This window comes from Capra hircus, chromosome 17 (genome assembly GCF_001704415.2).
Source record: "Capra hircus breed San Clemente chromosome 17, ASM170441v1, whole genome shotgun sequence".
NCBI lineage: Eukaryota > Metazoa > Chordata > Mammalia > Artiodactyla > Bovidae > Capra > Capra hircus.
In genome coordinates, this window is record NC_030824.1 from 66,343,628 (window position 1) to 66,350,650 (window position 7,023).

A 7,023-nucleotide genomic window follows, 5' to 3' on the forward strand; every position below is an offset into this window, starting at 1 on the left:
AGACATTTGCACTCACCATCTGCTCACCCACCTGGTGATTCTGAATCAATGAAACTGCAGTTCGAAAATGTGACAGCGATTATGCAGATGGTGGTCTTCCCGAAAGTACAGTCAGTGCTTTCCATTTGTCAGGAAAATGACCCTCCCCCTCCACCCCTATCATTTCCAGCTTCAGCCTGAGACCCAGGTTTGATGGAGACAGACAGTGCCTATGTGTCTCCTCGGCCTGTCTGGTTATCATTAGATGTGGGGCTTTCCTGGCTCATCAGCAGGATCCTCCAGGGTGTCCGAGGGAGGGAGTCCTTGTCAGCCTATTTATCAGGTCGCCAGCCTCCCTACAAGGTGGTAGCCAGCCCACTACCACTCTGATTCCTCAGGAACTGTTCCCTGGGAACAGGGTGATTATTTTAGTAATATACCCACCTTTATACCTTTTAATAAATTTCAGTATTAAAAAATCCTATCTTTTTTTTATACAAAATGCAAGGAATTGACTGGTGCCTAAAGAATAAGCCCAGTGAAGGTGCAGAGAGCTCTGCTGTGCATCAGCAATGAAATGTGAGCAAGTGTGATTCTTGCTATAGAGACAGATACAGTGGAAATAAACCCTCAAGGACGAATAAACCATACCTCCTAAGTCAAATGCATTCAAGATATTGATTGCTGCTACATCTGAACAAAGCTCAGACAACTGTTCAATGGCCGGTTACATCCAGGAGGCTTAAAGGAGCCCCGTGCCCACCTCGTTGTCAAGTGCCTCTGCAACTGTTTCCAGTGCGTTGAGTCCATTAGGCGGTTATTGGAAACAGTGTGCGTGATGGGGTGACCTCCTCTCTCGACACTCCGTCTGTGAGAATTTCTAACACTGCAGTTACCATGGCCTCACTGTGACCTGGACGGGCAGAACTCCTGGAAGCAGGATGGGAATAATGGGGGAAGAAGATGTGGGTAGGTCTAGGGAATCACACTGGGATGAGGTGGGGGTGAGTGGGTGCTGCTGTATTCAGGGATCTATAACATTTTTTTGTCCTCTGAGTCATTTTCTTTGGATGCATCACGTCCCTAGAAAGAGAATCTAAGGATTTTCCCTCCTGTGTGTTTTCATCTTGCTTCTTCATGGTCCATGATGTCAGTTGAGGTTGTCAGTACAATAAAACCAAACTGATGGGATGGGAGAAGGTTCTTTGGCCATTTTCCTGGATCTTTGAGGTGCACATCAAATCTGGGGCTGACCATTCCACACTTACTTAGCCTGCTATGAGATTCACAGCAATTTTCCCAGCCCTGTGATCATCAATGATTTCAAATTAGCCAATATTACCATGCTTCTGAGAGTTCTCAGAAACATGGTGGAGAGTTCTGATAAAACATGGTCCACTGGAGAAGGGAATGGCAAACCATTTCAGTATTCTTACCGTGAGAACCCCATAAACAGTATGAAAAGGCAAAAAGATAGGACACTGAAAGATGATCTCCCCAGGTCAGTAGGTGCCCAGTATACTACTGGAGATCTGTGGAGAAATAACTCCAGAAAGAATGAAGAGATGGAGCCAAAGCAAAAACAATGCCCAGTTTTGGATGTGACAGGTGAGAGAAGACGGAGAAGGCAATGGCACCCCCACTCCAGTACTCTTGCCTGGAAAATCCCATGGACGGAGGAGCCTGGTAGGCTGAAGTCCATGGGATCTTGAAGAGTTGGACACGACTGAGCTACTTCACTTTCACTTTTCACTTTCATGCATTGGAGAAGGAAATGGCAACCCACTCCAGTGTTCTTGCCTGGAGAATCCCAGGGACGGCGGAGCCTGGCGGGCTGCTGTCTATGGGGTCGCACAGAGTCGGACACGACTGATGTGACTTCGCAGCAGCAGCAGGTGGTAGAAAGAAAGTCCAATGTTGTAAAGAACCATATTACATAGGAACCAGGAACAATAGGTCCATGATTCAGCGTAAATTGGAAGTGGTCAAACAGAACATTGACATTTTAGGAATCAGTGAACTAAAATGGACTGGAATGGGCGAATTTAACTTAGATGACCATTATTTCTACTACTGTGGGCAAGAATCCCTTAAAGAAATGGAGTAGCCCTCATAATCAACAGAAGAGTCTGAAATGGAGTACTTGGGTGCAGTCTCAAAAATGACAGAATGATCTCTGTTTGTTTCCAAGACAAACCATTCAATATCACAGTAATCCAAGTCTATGCCCCAACCAGTAATGCTGAAGAAGCTGAAGTTGAACAGTTCTATGAAGACCTACAAGACCTTCTAGAACTAACACCCAAAAGAGATGTCCTTTCCATCATAGGGGACTGCAATGCAAAAGTACGAAGTCAAGAGATACCTGGAGTAACAGGCAAATTTGGCCTTGGAATACAGAATGAAGCAGGGCAAAGGCTAACAGAGTTTTGGCAAGAGAACACACTGGTCATAGCAGACACCCTCTTCCAACAACGCAAGATATAACTCTACACATGGACATCACCAATGGTCAATATTGAAATCAGATTGATTATATTCTTTGTGGCTGAAGATGGAGAATCTCTATAAAGTCAGCAAAAACAAGACTGGGAGCTGACTGTGGCTCAGATCATGAGCTCCTTATTGCCAAATTCAGACTTAAATTGAAGAAAGGAGGGAAAACCGCTAGACCATTCAGGTATGACCTAAATCAAATCCCTTATGATTATACAGTGAAAGTGAGAAATAGATTCAAGGGATTAGATCTGATAGACAGAGTGCCTGAAGAACTATGGATGGAGGTTCATGACATTGTACAGGAGACAGAGATCAAGACCATCCCCAAGAAAAAGAAATGCAAAAAGGCAAAATAGTTGTCTGAGGAGGCCTTACAAATAGCTGAGAAAATAAGAGAAGCTGAAGGCAAAGGAGGAAAGGAAAGATACAAGCATCTGAATGCAGAGTTCCAAAGAATAGCAAGGAGAGATAAGAAAGCCTTCCTCAGTGATCAGTGCAAAGAAATAGAGGAAAACAACAGAATGGGAAAGACTAGAGATCCCTTCAAGAAGATTAGAGATTCCAAGGGAACATTTCATGCAACGATGAGCTCGATAAAGGACAGAAATGGTATGGATCTAACAGAAGCAGAAGATATTAAGAAGAGATGGCAAGAATACACAGAAGAACTATACAAAAAAGATCTTTATGACCCAGATAACCACAGTGGTGTGATAACTTCAGTGGTGTGAACACTGGATTAGAGCCAGATATCCTGGAGTGTGAAGTCAAGTGGGAGTTAGGAAGCACCACCACGAACAAAGCTAGTGAAGGTGATGGCATTCCAGTTGAGCTATTTCAGATCCTAAAAGGTGATGCTGTGAAAGTGCTGCACTCAATATGCCAGCAAATTTGGAAAATTCAGCAGTGGCCACAGGACTGGAAAAGGTCAGTTTTCATTCCAGTCCCAAAGAATGTTTAAATTACTGCACAATTGCACTCATCTCACACACTAGCAAAGTAATGCTCAAAATTCTCCAAGCCAGGCTTCAACAGTACGTGAACCATGAACTTCCAGATGTTCAAGCTGGATTTAGAAAAGGCAGAAGAACCAGAGAGCAAATTGCCAACATCTGCTGAATCATCGAAAAAGCAAGAGAGTTCCAAAAAAACATCAATTTCTGCTTTATTGACTATGCCAAAGCCTTGACTGTGTGGATCACAAGAAACTGTGGAAAATTCTGAAAGAGATGGGAATACCAGACCACCTGACCTGCCTCCTGAGAAATCTGTATGCAGGTCAAAAAGCAACAGTTAGAACTGGACATGAAACAACAGACTGATTCCAAATCGGGAAAGGAGTGCATCAAGGCTATACATTGTCACCCTGCTTATTTAACTTATATGCAGAGTACATCATGAGAAATGCTGGGCTGGAAGAAGCGCAAGCTGGAATCAAGCTGGATATTGTTGGGAGAAATATCAATAACCTCAGATATGCAGATGACACCACCCATATGGCAGAAAGTAAAGAACTACAGAGCCTCTTGTTGAAAGTGAAAGAGGAGAGTGAAAAAGTTAGCTTAAAACTCAACATTCAGAAAAGTAAGATTATGGCATCGTCACTTCATGGCAAATAGATACGGAAACAATGGAAACAGTGAGAGACTTTTTTTTTTTTTTTTGCTCCAAAATCACTGCAGATGGTGACTGCAGCCATGAAATTAAAAGATGCTTGCTCCTTGGAAGAAAAGCTATGACCAACCTAGACAGCATATTTAAAAGCAGAGACATTACTGACACAGGTGCGTGTAGTCAAAGCTCTGGTTTTTCTAGTAGTCATGTATGGATGTGAGAGCTGGACTATAAATAAAGCTGAGCACCAAAGAATTGCTGCTTTTAAAGTGTGGTATTGGAAACGACTCTTGAGAGTCCCTTGGACAGCTAGAAGATCAAACCAGTCAATCCTAAAGGAGATCAGTCCTGGGTGTTCATTGGAAGGACTGATGGTGAAGCTGAAACTGCAATACTTTGGCCACCTGATGCAAAGAACTGACTCCTTAGAAAAGACCCTGATGCTGGGCGGGATTGAAGGGAGGAGAAGAAGGGGACGACAGAGGGTGAGATGGTTGGAATGGTATCACCGACTGGATGGACATGAGTTTGAGCAAGCTCCAGGAGTGAACAGGGAGGCCTGGCGTACTGTAGTCCTTGGGGCCGCAAAGAGTCGGACACGACTGCGCGACTGAACCGAAATGAGCCGTGCTTCACCATCACAGGTGGAAACCTGAGGGTGACTTTGGAGTGCGGCCTGAGAAGCGCCTGGCAATTGCCTCTCTTTTCAGCGTTGCTGATATTCTTGAGAGCTTCAGCCAGGACAGTCATGCCCACTGTTGTAGCAACAGGGAAAGGTGGCAGAAAGCAGAGGTCTAGAGTTGAGCTTGACGCAGGAGAGTGGCAGGTTTGTGGATTAGTAAAGAGGAGGAAGTGGCAGTAAGCTGAATGGATATGCAGATAATCTGATTTCTGTTTCATTTGGATTTTTCTTTCTTTTTTTTTTTTTGGACAAATACTCCCTTTAAAAATGGTTATCTGAGATGTTACAAATAAATATATGATTCTGATTGAATCTTGGACTGGGAAACACATTACTGAGGCAGTTGGTAAAACTGGAACACGAACTATAGATTAGATAATAGTGCTGTACCAGTAGCCCTTCCCAGATGGCCCTCCTGGTAAAGAACACACTGGCCAATGCAGGAGATGTAACAGATGCGGGTTCGATCCCTGGGTCAGGAAGATCCCCTGGAGGAGGGCAGGGCAAGCCACTCCAGTATTCTTGCCTGGAGAATCCCTACAGGTCATAGGGTCACAAAGAGTCCTGAAGGGACTTAGCATGCATGCACTTTACCAATAGTAAAATTCCTGACTTTGGTGACTATGGTTATATGGGAGCCTTGTTCACACTGAAGTGTTTAAGAAAAAAGGAGCATGATGTACATGATTCCTTCTCAGATGGTTAAAAATTGTGTGTGTGTGTGTGTGTGTGTGTGTGTCTATGAAGAGAAAGTGAGACCAAGAGATGTGAGAAAATACTAACAAATTGGTAAATCTGAGTAAAATGTATACCAGAATTCACTGTAATAGGCATGCTACTTTTCTGTAAGTTTTAAATTATTTCTCAATGAAAAATATTTTAGGCAGTATCTACTGTATAGTTAAGATGTAATTCAACTGTTACAGAACACCCACAATAGCTTAATCAACAGGAAAATATATTTCTCTCTCAGATAAAAGGAATCCAGAGGTGAACTGCTGCTGCTGCTAAGTTGCTTCAGTCGTGTCCGACTCTGTGTGACCCCATAGACGGAGGCCCACTGTCTCTGGGATTCTCCAGACAAGAACACTGGAGTGGGTTGCCATTTCCTTCTCCAACGCATGAAAGTGAAAAGCGAAAGTGAAGTTGCTCAGTCGTGCCCGACTCTTCACAGTCCCATGGACTGCAACCTACCAGGCTCCTCCGTCCATGGGATTTTCCAGGCAAGAGTACTGGAGTGGGGTGCCTTTGCCTTCTCCTAGAGGTGAACAGTCCAGTTCATAAAACTGTCAGGGTCTAGGGCTCTACTGCTTATGTTTCTTGGGTACCCTCAGTAACTGTTTTCTACCTTATGGACCAAAAGGGCTGCTTGAGTACCAGCCATTTCCCACATTCTAACCAGGAGGAAGGGAAGGGCTTGAAGTAAAAGATGGGGAGACAAAAGGTCTTTATCACCTGTCCTAAAACAAGATCTCCCGGAAGCCATCACTCAGTGTTTCTGTGTACATCTCATTGGTGGAAACAGTCTCCAGCCACACCTCACTGCAAGAGAACTTGTGACATGAAGCCTGTATTATAGGTATTCCTGGATCCATTTAAAAATCAGGGCTTCAAATATATGAAAGAAAGTGAGAATGGACAGTGGGCAAATGATTAGCAGCCTTTACCAGATGAGGTCGCCTGACAAAGACAACATCTGCCCAGCAAACTCCACGAACTTGTGGCTCAAGGGCCTAGCTGGGTGAGGCAGGCCCTCCTGGACACAATTCAGTTAAGGCAGTGGGTGATACTTGCAGGCTTTCGGTGCTAGAATCCTCTGCCACTTCAAACAGCACTCCACCAGCCCCTCAACCCCACTCAGCCAGACTGTATTTGTAGGAGACTCACTTGCCAATGACCGATTACTCTGATTTTTCCCTGAAATGACTTTGGTCTAAGGGGACAGACTATTAAAAAACAACAACAACTAAAGAGGATTTCTTGGGTCAGAATAAAGGCTTCAGTGCCTCCTGGCTGCCTCCCATACTTTTGGGGCAGAAGAGGAATATTTTTCTGGCTGTTTACAAAGAAATGAGAGTAATATTCATTTTGCAGCTCATAGAGGGTGAAAAGGCCTATTTTGTGGGAAAGTTTGCTATGCTAATAAGCAGTTTTTATAGTTCCTTGAGATACTGGCTTTGAGGCAAGGGGAATGAAAAATGATTTCTGGTCAAACAAACTTGAGGATCATGTACTCTATAATCTTCTGT

General features: G+C 44.0%; 1 pseudogene; it reads right to left on the minus strand.

Annotated features, from left to right (window-relative positions):
* LOC106503009 lies at positions 1,063 to 5,055 on the minus strand (annotated as a pseudogene).